The 11,810-nt window shown below is 38.3% G+C and overlaps 1 protein-coding gene across 1 annotated transcript in view; it reads right to left on the reverse strand.

Annotated features, from left to right (window-relative positions):
- The window catches only part of kcnab2a (potassium voltage-gated channel subfamily A regulatory beta subunit 2a), a gene marked incomplete at its 3' end in the record, with an annotated part of 85,111 nt that overhangs the window by 53,549 nt on the left and 19,752 nt on the right, over positions 1-11,810 (reverse strand).

An 11,810-nucleotide genomic window follows, 5' to 3' on the forward strand; every position in this document is an offset into this window, starting at 1 on the left:
CACACACACACACACACACACACACACACACACACACACACACACACACACACACACGTTTGTTCTTCTTTCCTCGTGGGCACTTCGCATTGACTTCCATACAATTTCCGGTTGTTTTCATAGCCTAACCTTGAGTCCTAACCCTAAACCTCACCTGAACTCAATCTACACCTTTGTCCTAAACTGAGCTCCCCCCCCCCACCCAAAACCAGGGGGTCCCGGACTTTGTCCCCATCATGGACAGTGGGTCCACACAAGGATGTGTGTACCAGGAAAATGGTCAAAAATCTTCGACAAAACGTAATAAAAACACACACATACACAACCAAGCATGACTTTAGTGTGGAGGTTTATGAGGGTGAGGGCAGCTCATCATTTCTTTAGAAAAAAAAAAACCCTTACAGACACAGTAATGGTTTCTAGATGCTGTAAAATATAAGTGAAAAATGTTGTATTCCAATTCAGCACAGACAATGAGAATAATCAGTCTGCTAAAGTGAAATAGCTTTTTTATTTGGAAGTGAATCCAATCAATATTTTTTGTCAAAAGTCTGAATTTGAGAGAAAAGCTGGGTGAGCGGTCTACGCTCATTCAAAAGTTGTTACTCGTCTGCACCACTAGATGGCGATATGTCATCACTCTGAGTGCAGACATGAAGCCGAATCATTAAACATCATCAAGTTTTTAAGTTTTCTACAGCTGTGAGATAAAATGTATTAAGTAAATACTGTTAAATGGCAATAAAGTCAAAAAGCAACACCGCGAAACAAATCCAAATGATTTAGTCTTTTATAAGCTAYGGCTGCTAAATGTTTCTTCAAACCAGAACTGCTCAGAGCAACGGGATTGTATGAATAATTCAAAGTGTCTGTCCAAGAAGCAGGCCATTTCTGTAGCAAGCTCACTTAAAAGACAGCTGGGAAGAGTTGGGATGAGTGGTTAGGTGCAGTATGTGCACATATTCTTACACAAATTGAAAAAAAAAAACCTTAAGGAAACATTTCCTGAAAATATTAACCAACACCATTGCTGCTTCAACCCATCTTACTGCAGTGGGTAACATAAAACTAAACCCTCCGTAAGATAAAACGCTGAGAACATTGTGCTACTCCCTCATCATCAGTCCTAACTCCACGTCGTAATGATAAAGTGAAGGTGACTTTCTCTCCTGCCATCAATTTCCCAGGCAGGGAATGCATGTCCCACATTCCCAAGGACAAATTTAACGCTCCCTGCCCACTCGTTTCAATCACGGCACTTCTGGCTCACAGGTCATTCCTGCAATCAGTTGATGATGATGATGGCATGACCCTGATGGGCAAAAGGCATGGCAGGAAATTTACCACGCGGCACAGCAAAGTCCTTGTGGATCATCTGTCACTGATGAGGAGCAGGGGACACAGAAGATTTGCTGCACAGCTTTCAAAGCACATGTTCTTATAAAACTTTAATTCTAATGTTCCTACAGAGATTCAGTAAATCTCAACGCAATGGACTTAACCTATAACTTATTTAAACAAGTGCAAATCTGATTATCATTTTACATTTTGTGTTAAGGACAGTTAGACACTATTTATCAAAATCCTTATCGACTGTTTTAGTGAATGTTTTAAGATCTTATGACCACTGTGGTTTTCCAGCAGGACAGTGAGTTCAATTCAAGGATCATTTAAATCAAAAGTGCTTTTTGGGTCAGTATCTCAAGTTTTATTGTGAGAAGTATCAGCTCCACTACATCGCAAAATGAATATCTAAAAAGAAGTGCCGTTGTAGTGAACAGTGAAGCAGAACCTGCCATGTCCTATCATTCAAAYACACAAACAGACACTAGTTTTTATCATTTATAAAGTTTATATGTAAACACTTCTCAGCTGGTAGCCCCATTTTCATTCTTCACACTTTGTCACCCAAATCAAACCAGATCTGATTGTAAAAAAAGAAAAAAAARCAATGCATTCATCAAACAGAGACGAGTGTACTGAACTGTAGTTGGAGAGGATGCTGCTGCTGCTGACTGCAGCAATGCGGTACACTACAGATACACCCTGGCTCATGTTGGAGGGCTCAAATTTACTGCGCTAATGGGCAAAGGTGCACTTTGCAGATTAAAACTGCAGGCAGAGCAAGAATAAAGAGAAAAAGAAGCTGAGTTTAAAAAAAACAGCTGGTCCTTTTCCTCTGCATCAGTTCATCTGGATATCTATTTAGAGACGCAAGAACGGGAAAATAAAATAGTTTAGACGGGTATGCAGTTATACTCAGCTGTATTTTTTTATATTCAGCAGTATGGCTGCGGGTTAGGAAAAGTTTTTTTTATTGTCTCCTACACTAATTAAAACTTTATTTAATGAAAATATAATTACATTTTTAATACAAAAAAAAATAAATTAAGTTTGTAGCAGTGGCGGAGCCAGACATTCTTCTCAGGGGTGGCCAGACTGGGACCACTACTCACACAGGGGTGGCCAGGAAAATTATATTATTTTTTACTTGAAAGTCTCTGCAGATCTTTGTGTTTTGGTCATTTTGTTATGTCCTTTTACAGGCAGTGACTACCTTATAAACATGGGCGTCAGAACAATTTTAAAGGTGGGGGGACATACTGTTGGTGGGGTCTGGGGGTCCTCCCCCAGAAAATTTTGAATGAAATAGATGCCATCTCCTGCATTCTGGCGTATTTTACCAGGTTATTAAACATAATTTTCCCTACATAAATAAACACTTGATTTAATAATTAATTCAGAGACAGATTCTTCATTAAACTAGTTCCATCATCCTGTTTTTAATCTCACTGCTACAGCTGAGAAAAGTTTAATTAATGTAACACAATTTATTATATACAATGACTTTAGGGGTGCTTTTAGTTTTATATTGTTTATTGATTATTTATTTATTTTTAATTGTAACACGTCATTGTGCCAAATAAAGATGACCCTCAACTGCATGTTTGAAACTAATATTAATCATTTTACCCAATGAATAGGTGCAACATTGATAACCACCAACAGTGAATTTAGAGGGGTGTTTCACTTTTTCTAATTTAGTGATAGGCCTACTCATAACCAGAAGGGACAGAGAATCATCCAGGCTTTGTAGCAAAAAATGACAAAATGTCACCGTAAGTCCAAAAGTTGACACCATAAATCAGATTACATAGGCACAGGTTCTGTATATAAAGATAATCATCACTTCCTTGTCATTACTCTTCTTCAGTGATGGAGCTTGGTAATGTTTCAAACAGTTAAACACTGCCACCAACTGTTCAGGAGGATTATTACACCCCTAAATGTTGTTTCTCTGTGGTCGGGGTGTGTACTGCAGGGTGGCCAATGGGGTGGCCAAAGATTTGTCTGTGGTGGCCATGGCYACCCCCTGGCTCCGCCCCTGGTTTGTAGGTGTGCACTGAGCAATCTAAATTGACTTGTACTGTACTGTTGTACAGGTAAACAACAACACACCCACTTGGTTAGACCTTTTGGGTAAATTAGTGATTAGTCATTGGTCAGAGGCAGCAAACACATAAATCCATGTGTGAACTTTTATCTGCGCTACTAGCATTTAAGTCCAAAAGAAGAAATATTCTTTAAAATKAACACATTTCCCGTAGAGCTGAAACAAAATCCAGCTAATGTTTATATTTTTCTGTAAAAGAAAAAAAACTATTTTTTAAAGGACTGCAGGCTCTAGTTTTAGCCGTCGATTTTAAAATAAGTACCAGTATTTGTGATTACAATTAAAGCCTAATATTTTATATCTATAAATCTGACAAAAATAGTAATTTCTGTGTTTGCTGAGTACGGTGCCCATTTTCAATTCGAACATTTAGCTGTATTGAATCTCAAAAATTGTAATTTTCACAAAGATTGTGGGAGATGATTATTTAACTTTATTTATGGTTTTGTTGAGGTCCTACAGGCTATGAGATGTCAAATAAATTTGAAGCTGAGTTTTTGACAAAATCYGTGAGATCTGAAATGATCTGTGAGATTGCCCTATTTGTCCGTATGCCTGCAAAATGGGGGGAAATCCATGTAATTTATGGACATTTTGTAGAACTTGACATGTATGATTGTGACTCTGTAAGTCAGAGTTGTCCTTGCTAAAATCTGTCCACCAGCCCAAAATCTGTGGAGTAAATCCACAACAAATGGTGAGAGATGGTGGTCAAAAGAAGAGTTGGGAGCGAGATGGTGCCAGTCATGACAGACATTCATCTTCATGGCTTCACTTAAGCCCGTCTCTAACACTTTACACCCAAAATGCAAAACTGAGTCACCAAAGGTTGCTCTTCATGTTTTCCATCCACAAATCCACCTACATCCTGCCTGAGCGAATTCCCTCTTGAGACACAGCTTACGTGAGCAAAGCAAGAAGGCCGGCATTGCTGGCCTGGAAAGCATAGCACGGTGCTGTGTAGTATGTTGGCAGCTGCCAAAAACACACACAGATCCAAACAGATGGCTGCGGAAGAAGGAGACAGGCTAACAGACGAGAACTGCCGGGGATATCCTGCATGGGAGATCAGTCAGGCAGAGAGAAAGGGAGAGAGAACGAAAAGCAAACCAAAACTCCATCCCTGTCAGGCTGGAAAGACGAGTCAAATGGAATCCCCTTTTCATCTGAAGTGACATTCAAAGGATGAAAGTCAAAGCCTTGTAAAGATGGAAATCCACGCAAGGGCATTGGCTTTTTCCTCCTCTCATCAGACAGACAGTTTGTGATTTTCGAAATGGCCTCCTCTCTGTTAAGCTGTGGAGGTCCCCTGATTACAGAAGCGATGCAGGTCACTGGCTGCCAACCGAGGGAGAAAAGGCTAATGGCAATTTGAATAAATAGCCTATTTATACAGCAAACGTCAGATACAAATCCCCACCCCTCTGTTAAAAGACGTAAAAAGTGCAACTGATCTGTGGTGTCATGAATCATTAGRCTGTATGACAGCTGCCGCGGCCATACACATGGACATTTGAGACATATTTTTGTCAAATTTTAAGCCATGTCCATCATAAACTGCAACAACTGGACCATCAGATTAGAGTTCAGCTGTAAATATCTAATGTACAACTTTAAATATCAAAGCTATAATCCTTAACATATTAATTATATATCAACGCTCATTTCTGATACTATTTGTGCACTGTATTCATTTTAAAACACATTTTGCGCTCCATTATTGCACAACAGAGTTTTAAAATACCACCATAACTTTACAACTGGGTCCACCTTCAGCACATAAATTGCATAAAATGACACGATGATGCTGCTAAAAGAAAACCAAACTAAAAAGCAAATAAGAGAAATAATATGAATAAGTAAATAAGAAGAAGATAAACAAAACACACAATCAATGGATATACCTTTATTTTAGTGCCATTAAGGACAAAACACCATTAAACCTTCCCACCAAGTCTAACAAGTACTTCTTGTGTTTTTAAAGTGTGGGATGTGCAGTCCAAGTTTGTCTGCATTGCTTTGCATTGTTTGTCTATAAGGACGATGAATCAGCAACCTGAATGACATCATTTTCCATTTTTATTTAGACTTTTGACTTGGCCTGCATGCGACAACTATTTTTAAAGGATACTGGCAAGCAAACAGCGACAGGAATGGTTCTTTTTACCACAAACAGATTAGGCACGCAGACTATTTGCAAACATAAGCTGGTAAAAAAAAGTGTAGTGTAGCATGGCCTGAGTGGCAGATAAATGGCAGGAAGCAGAATCCTAGCTTAGACATTAACATGGGCCAATTAAACGTAACTGAAATGGAAAGAACTAAGATTAACTTCAAGTGCACACGGCTATACTGACCTGCTGTTTCCCCCTCTGCACTTATAACCTTGACAGGTTATTTCATACATGAATCATGTAATCATGGTTACTTTTTAAATCAACAACATTAATCACTAACAAACAACACCTTTAAATTCCGTCACAAAACCAATCACAAGTATGGCGAAGAACAAAAAGCAAACTGTTAAGGCCTCAGGGTGGAATCTGGAAGTTGAAGATGAAACGGGACCAGCTTTCCTTTCTAATTATTCCAGGTTGAATTTTAAGTCCTGGTGTCTTCGCCATGCAAATAAACTGTTTCTTTTTTTGTTTGTTTTTTGCACTGCAGGGAAAGAATGCAGCAGTGATCAAGGAGCACAGAGGTACGCTGCAAAATACTTTGTTCCCTTGCTCTAAGCTGTTCCTCTGTATCTCAAAGACAAAAGAAAACAAATTTAAGAAGGTAATTTCATAAATATCTTCTTATGCTACCTTAACATCCCAGCCTTTAGTGTATTGAAACCAAGTTTAACAAACTAGGACATAAACAGGCTGAAAGATTGTGACACGTATCTTGTAAAAAWTTGCACAGATAAGCAGAACAAGCCTGAGTGGACCGTTACACTTCAAACCTTGCACGCACTTAAATGTGTGCTGCATGTCCTTGTGTTTCTGCCAGGTGAGGATGTTTGAATTACAACTCCAGCATTACAAGAGTTGCAGTCTCACTCCTGATCCTCTCTGTGTTTTACATCCCAGAGTCCACTGGGTTCTTCTTTTAACAACAATGCATAGAGAGCCCTGTTATTCATCATTGTTCAAGTACCACGGATCACTGCTTCCCGCATCACTGCGCATATAATGACACGTGAGCGTGAGCAGGAGTTCAATAGTTAGTTCTGCATAGGTGAGCAGAAAGCATTAAAATTGATTTAAAAACAAAGAAAGGACAGAGTAGCGGAGGGGATCAATTCTAAATCCACTATCATTAGGAACGATTCCAAGCATCAGTAAAAACATTAAGAGATTTATGCAGCAGAACAGGTACAGTAACATAATGCACCATTTGATGCTGGCATTACAGTATGTACACTGAGCTAGAAAATAAACTAGGAACTGGAAGCAATTGGATCCAATAATCAAATTTAGGATTTGATGACATCATTAGATTAAATGTAGCATCATGTTTCAGTATTTTTATTAAGGATGGGCAACAGTTTTTTAATATTTTAAGATCGGTATAGTATCGAAATTTAAATACTTGAAACTACAGACAATGTTTTGCCCATCAGCAGCTGGTAGTAACACATAACACGGGCACGAGGTGGCAACAATGCACCAAGTTGACCRTCTGTAATGGTGCTTTTTATCAATCAGGACCAATCGGGGCAGCGGAGCGCAGTAAAGACGCAAACACATGCAGCTTTTGTATATTTTTGCTAGACCAGTATGTTTTGCATTTAATAAATTTCCAGGCACTTCCCAGTGTTTTTATAGGTTAACAAATGAACAAGAAAAGCTGAGTAAGCCTATCTTCACATTGAGCGTGGACCTGCATCCTAAAATTGTGTTCAGTATCTGAAAAACTATTGGAGTAAACTCTTTCAAACTGCACCATTTGATGCCATTTAAGATAATCTGTTCATGTTTTACTTCATGCTTTCCACTAATAAAATAAATGAAATCCTAAAATTGCGGCTTGCAGTAGCCCTCGTTAAGATGAACATAAATAATTGCTCTATGTTCAAATGTTATGATGGTTTTAGTCTTTATTTTTTCCGAAACACAAGGAACAGCTTGTTTTTGTGCTGGCGCTTTCTGAGCCTGATAATTAGCATTGTTTGAGAAAAGAGTGAAATAATTGTATTGTGAAGCACATGAATGGCTGTCAACTGGTCTTTTTTTGAGTGAGTCAGTTTTTTATTACGGCTGGTGGTGGCAGACACATAATTTTCACAAAAATTTCTGATAATTGTGATATTTCAAATATAAAGTTTGCTTATAATGCCCATCCTTAAAGGGTCAATAATATGTAAAATCAACTTCTGAGCTTTATATCATGTTGTAACATTATCCCTTCATCAGAAACATATCCAGAGTGCTACTTTGACTCATTCATGCATGTTTGAGAAATCCTGTAACGTCCTGTAGTAGCTATTCAGAACAAAAATGGCTGGTTGGTCTTAGAACCGCCTTTTAGGTGCAGCTCCTCCTCTAGGCTGTGTCTCCGAGCCGAGTTCCGCATCACAGAGCACGCCTCCCCTGCGACTCCTGCAGGCTATCTGCAGCAACAACTAGCAAACAACTGGTGAAACTGCATGTCTGCTGAGCTCGTAATACTAACAGCATCTTAGTCCAGTCCTTTTCAGATTAAAAAGGGCCTTTGAGAAAAAGTATTTTYGAATGCCAAGAATGATACAGTTCTTAAGAAATGGTTTGATTTCATGTTTGGAAGTAACCTTCCAAAGAAAAAACAAATACTGGAAAACAATGAAAAAAGTATAGAAATTTCAACACTTACTGATACTTTCCTGGGGTGGAATTAATCTATTAAAACTAGGGTTGGGCAATATTGGCAAAAACATTATCACGATTAATTGTGGTATTTAGCCGATAACGATTAATTTGACGATTAATCCCCTGGAGTCCCGGGACACCCTTATGTCCTGGTCACATGACCAGTTTGGTGGGAAAGATTTGCGCTTTGTAAAAATCTGTTTAAAATTGTGTCAAAATTACAGACTTCAGGCATCAAATTTTAAATTGTGTTGATAGATAAATAAATTACAGAACTTTTTAAAAATGTTTGTCATATTTGAAGCGGAGAGGAGCACTGAGCGGAGTAACTGGAGAAATCTCAGTCAGTATGCCGGGTGGCATTAATTGTATTAATCGTCAAGTGCCAAAAAAATAATAGATTACTGTTTTTCTGATGATTAATCGCACACGATACAATTATGCCCCACYCTAATTAAAACAAAGCAAAAATATTAAAAATCTTGCAGTAAGTCTAATTATCACTTGATTATAGGGCAATCCAGAAAATACATGAAGACTGATGTACTTTTACCATCATATTTAGACAGTAAAAAGAGATGCTCTGGTGCTTAAATTTCTAACTACTTTTTAGTTTTTAAGAATATCATTTTAATACCCTTCCATTACAAAAAAACTGACACCTACAGTTTTCTATTTTCCTGCCAATCTAAATCAAACCTCATCCCTAGAGATGCTGACATGCCACTGAATTCTTTGTCTGACAGGAAAAACAGAGAAGTATGGTTCAGAGTTCCAAATGAGATGGACAAAAAAATAAATAAGTAAATAAAAAAAAGGCAGGAAGTGGCTGGAGGCTCTTTGAACAGACTCTAAACGGCCCCGGGAGAGGCAGGCAGTGAATAGCAGGTAACACAATTCTTTTGGGAAAACAGGAAAAAAGGAAACACCCTGCCTGCTAATAAGGTCTTGGAAAAGAAGGAGAAAGGGACAGAGAAAATACTGTACTTGAGTAGACACTGTGGAGAGAGGAAAACTTAGAAGGTCGTAATAATATGTATGTTTTTGTTAATAAATGTTGTAGCCAGAGACATCAGTGAAGTGTTAATCAGAAATGCACATTTTTAATTTCTGGTCATTTTTGTGGATATGTAAGTGTTGTGGTCATCTGTAATCCTCCCGCCCAAATAAAAAAAATATATATACAACTTGTTTTACATTTAGGACAATTGCCAGTATCACTCCACCCCCTGTTAACAATAGGTGTTAATTAGGTGTCAACGATAGCCATGTGATGAGAGTATCAGTCACATGGAGGCAGGGCTTAAAAGCCTGAATTTTGCCTGAAATTCTCAGACTGAAGAAGTCTCTTGGAGGAGAGACGAAACGTTTCATTAGAGAAGAACCCGCCCAGAGGACCTATACAAGTTTTTTCTTTTGGATTTTTTACCTGGATTACTGAGATGCATCAGGACATTTATGACAATTATTTATAAGGGTGTATTCACATCTGGAAAGTCCTTTGGTCCACTTGTTTGGTCCAGACAAAAAGTGGACTTTATTTTTTTCATTCGGTTTGCATTCCATTGTGCTTTTTTGCAAAYGAACTATAACTTGTAAACAAAGCCACGAGGGTGACGATCACAGACCCAGAAAAAAACATGGAAGTTCTGTGTGCTGCAGTTCTGATGTGCACATTTATGCTGATAGTACAACTGCAATACCATTTAAGATATCAAAAGCAGCTAATTTAATGGTGGTTTTGTGATGAAATTCTAATTTTGGAGCGACGTCAGTAAATGTGTTCTGCAACCCAAAGGAGACGAGGTGCTTTGCGTATTCTGACCCACAACATGCTGACAGTAGAGCTGCTCAGCACGAGTCGACRAAACAGGTATGATTTCAGTTTATTTAGCTCAGCAATGGTGGCCTGTGAAGTCCAAAAAGGCACATGTTAAATGCAGTTGGTTCGGTTCGAGTCCGGTCTGTATTCACACCAGAAGTGAACTGAGGCGAACTGCACCAGAGTTCGTTTGGAAGCGAACCGAGACCACCTCAAAAAGCGGGTCTCTGTCCAGTTGTTTGATCCACATCAGAGTTCGCATGAATGTATTCACAACTGCACAAAAAGTCAGGACCAACACTGGAAACGAACTCTGGTCTGTTTAAAGCGGACCAAATGTGTCAGGCCTGAATACGACCTAAGAAACCGAATTGTGAAAAGTATCACCTAAAGTGTGAAAAGTATCATGTACTCTGTAAGTGAGGAGTGTGAGTCTAAGGCTACCTCAGTAGCTGTGTTTCCACTGCAAATGTGCGCAAAACTTTGTCGACCTTCTGTTAATGTCGAAAAACACAGTTTTGCAATTGCAGTGTTTCCATTAAGTAAGAAATACTATTAAAGTCACGTGTGAATACGTTTGTTCTCGCGATAAGTCATTACAAACATGGCGGCAATGGATGTAAACACATAGCATGTTGCTACCACAACACTAGCGCTCATCATCAGCCATCAGAGGAGACATCAGCGTCTTATCGAGGCTTTCGAGTGACAAACCCCTTTTACTGGAAGTGACTATGTATGCTGTGTTTTTGGGAAACTGTAGTTGGTGAGATTACTTCTTTCTTTTACTACTTCGGTGATTTTACTACTACCTTTACTTCCTGTTATCTTCTTCTTCATCGTCTTTTTCACCAGTAGAAACAGCCGGTTCTTGATCACGTGATTTCTGTGATGCGAAAAAAGTGTTTCCATTGCAGTTTTGCGAAATACATCATATCGTCTCATTTCGATACGGCTGAAAAGCCACTTCTTCCTAACGCAAAACCATTTTGTCGAAAAACTGTTTTTTTCAAAATTAATGTGTTTCCATTGAGCAYTTATTTTCGAAAATATATTTTCCACATTTTCGTGGTGAATGGAAACACAGCCACTGTTAATAACTTAATCAGAGAATAAAATACCCTGGGGATCACTGCAACTAACTTTACACAATTATATCCTTATCTGTAACTTACAATATTTTAAGGTTTTGTTCATGTTTTAACACAGTGACTGAAACCAGGAAAACAGAAGTTCAGCAGAACTAGAACTAAAAGATGAAATACTACAATAATTATCAGTATTGGTCTAAAATGTAAGAGCATATAAAAAAGCCACAACTCTAACCTGTAAGATGTTTGTATGTGTTTAATTTTTAAAAATGTCTAATTTCTACTGTTCCCTGGGAAAGCATCTCTTTCATGCTGTTAACAGTGATGTGCTTGGACATTGTGACAAACAAATTACACATACACTAAAACCACCCACTCACTCGCACTCCTCACTCACAGAGTCCATGATACTTTGCACACTTAGTGTGGCAATGTTGACAAGAACAATCTGTACACCCAGTCAGACACAGAATGTATGAGAAATGCATGGCTACAAATTTGTGTTAACCACTTTCCTGTGCGTTTCATTCTTTGTTTACACAAAGTAACATTTGACATCAAAACAAATAAATGTGTCATACTGTCAAGAAATTAAATAAAATTATAAT

Source organism: Austrofundulus limnaeus, unplaced genomic scaffold, assembly GCF_001266775.1.
Source record: "Austrofundulus limnaeus strain Quisiro unplaced genomic scaffold, Austrofundulus_limnaeus-1.0 Scaffold15, whole genome shotgun sequence".
In the NCBI taxonomy this organism is placed as follows: Eukaryota; Metazoa; Chordata; class Actinopteri; order Cyprinodontiformes; family Rivulidae; genus Austrofundulus; species Austrofundulus limnaeus.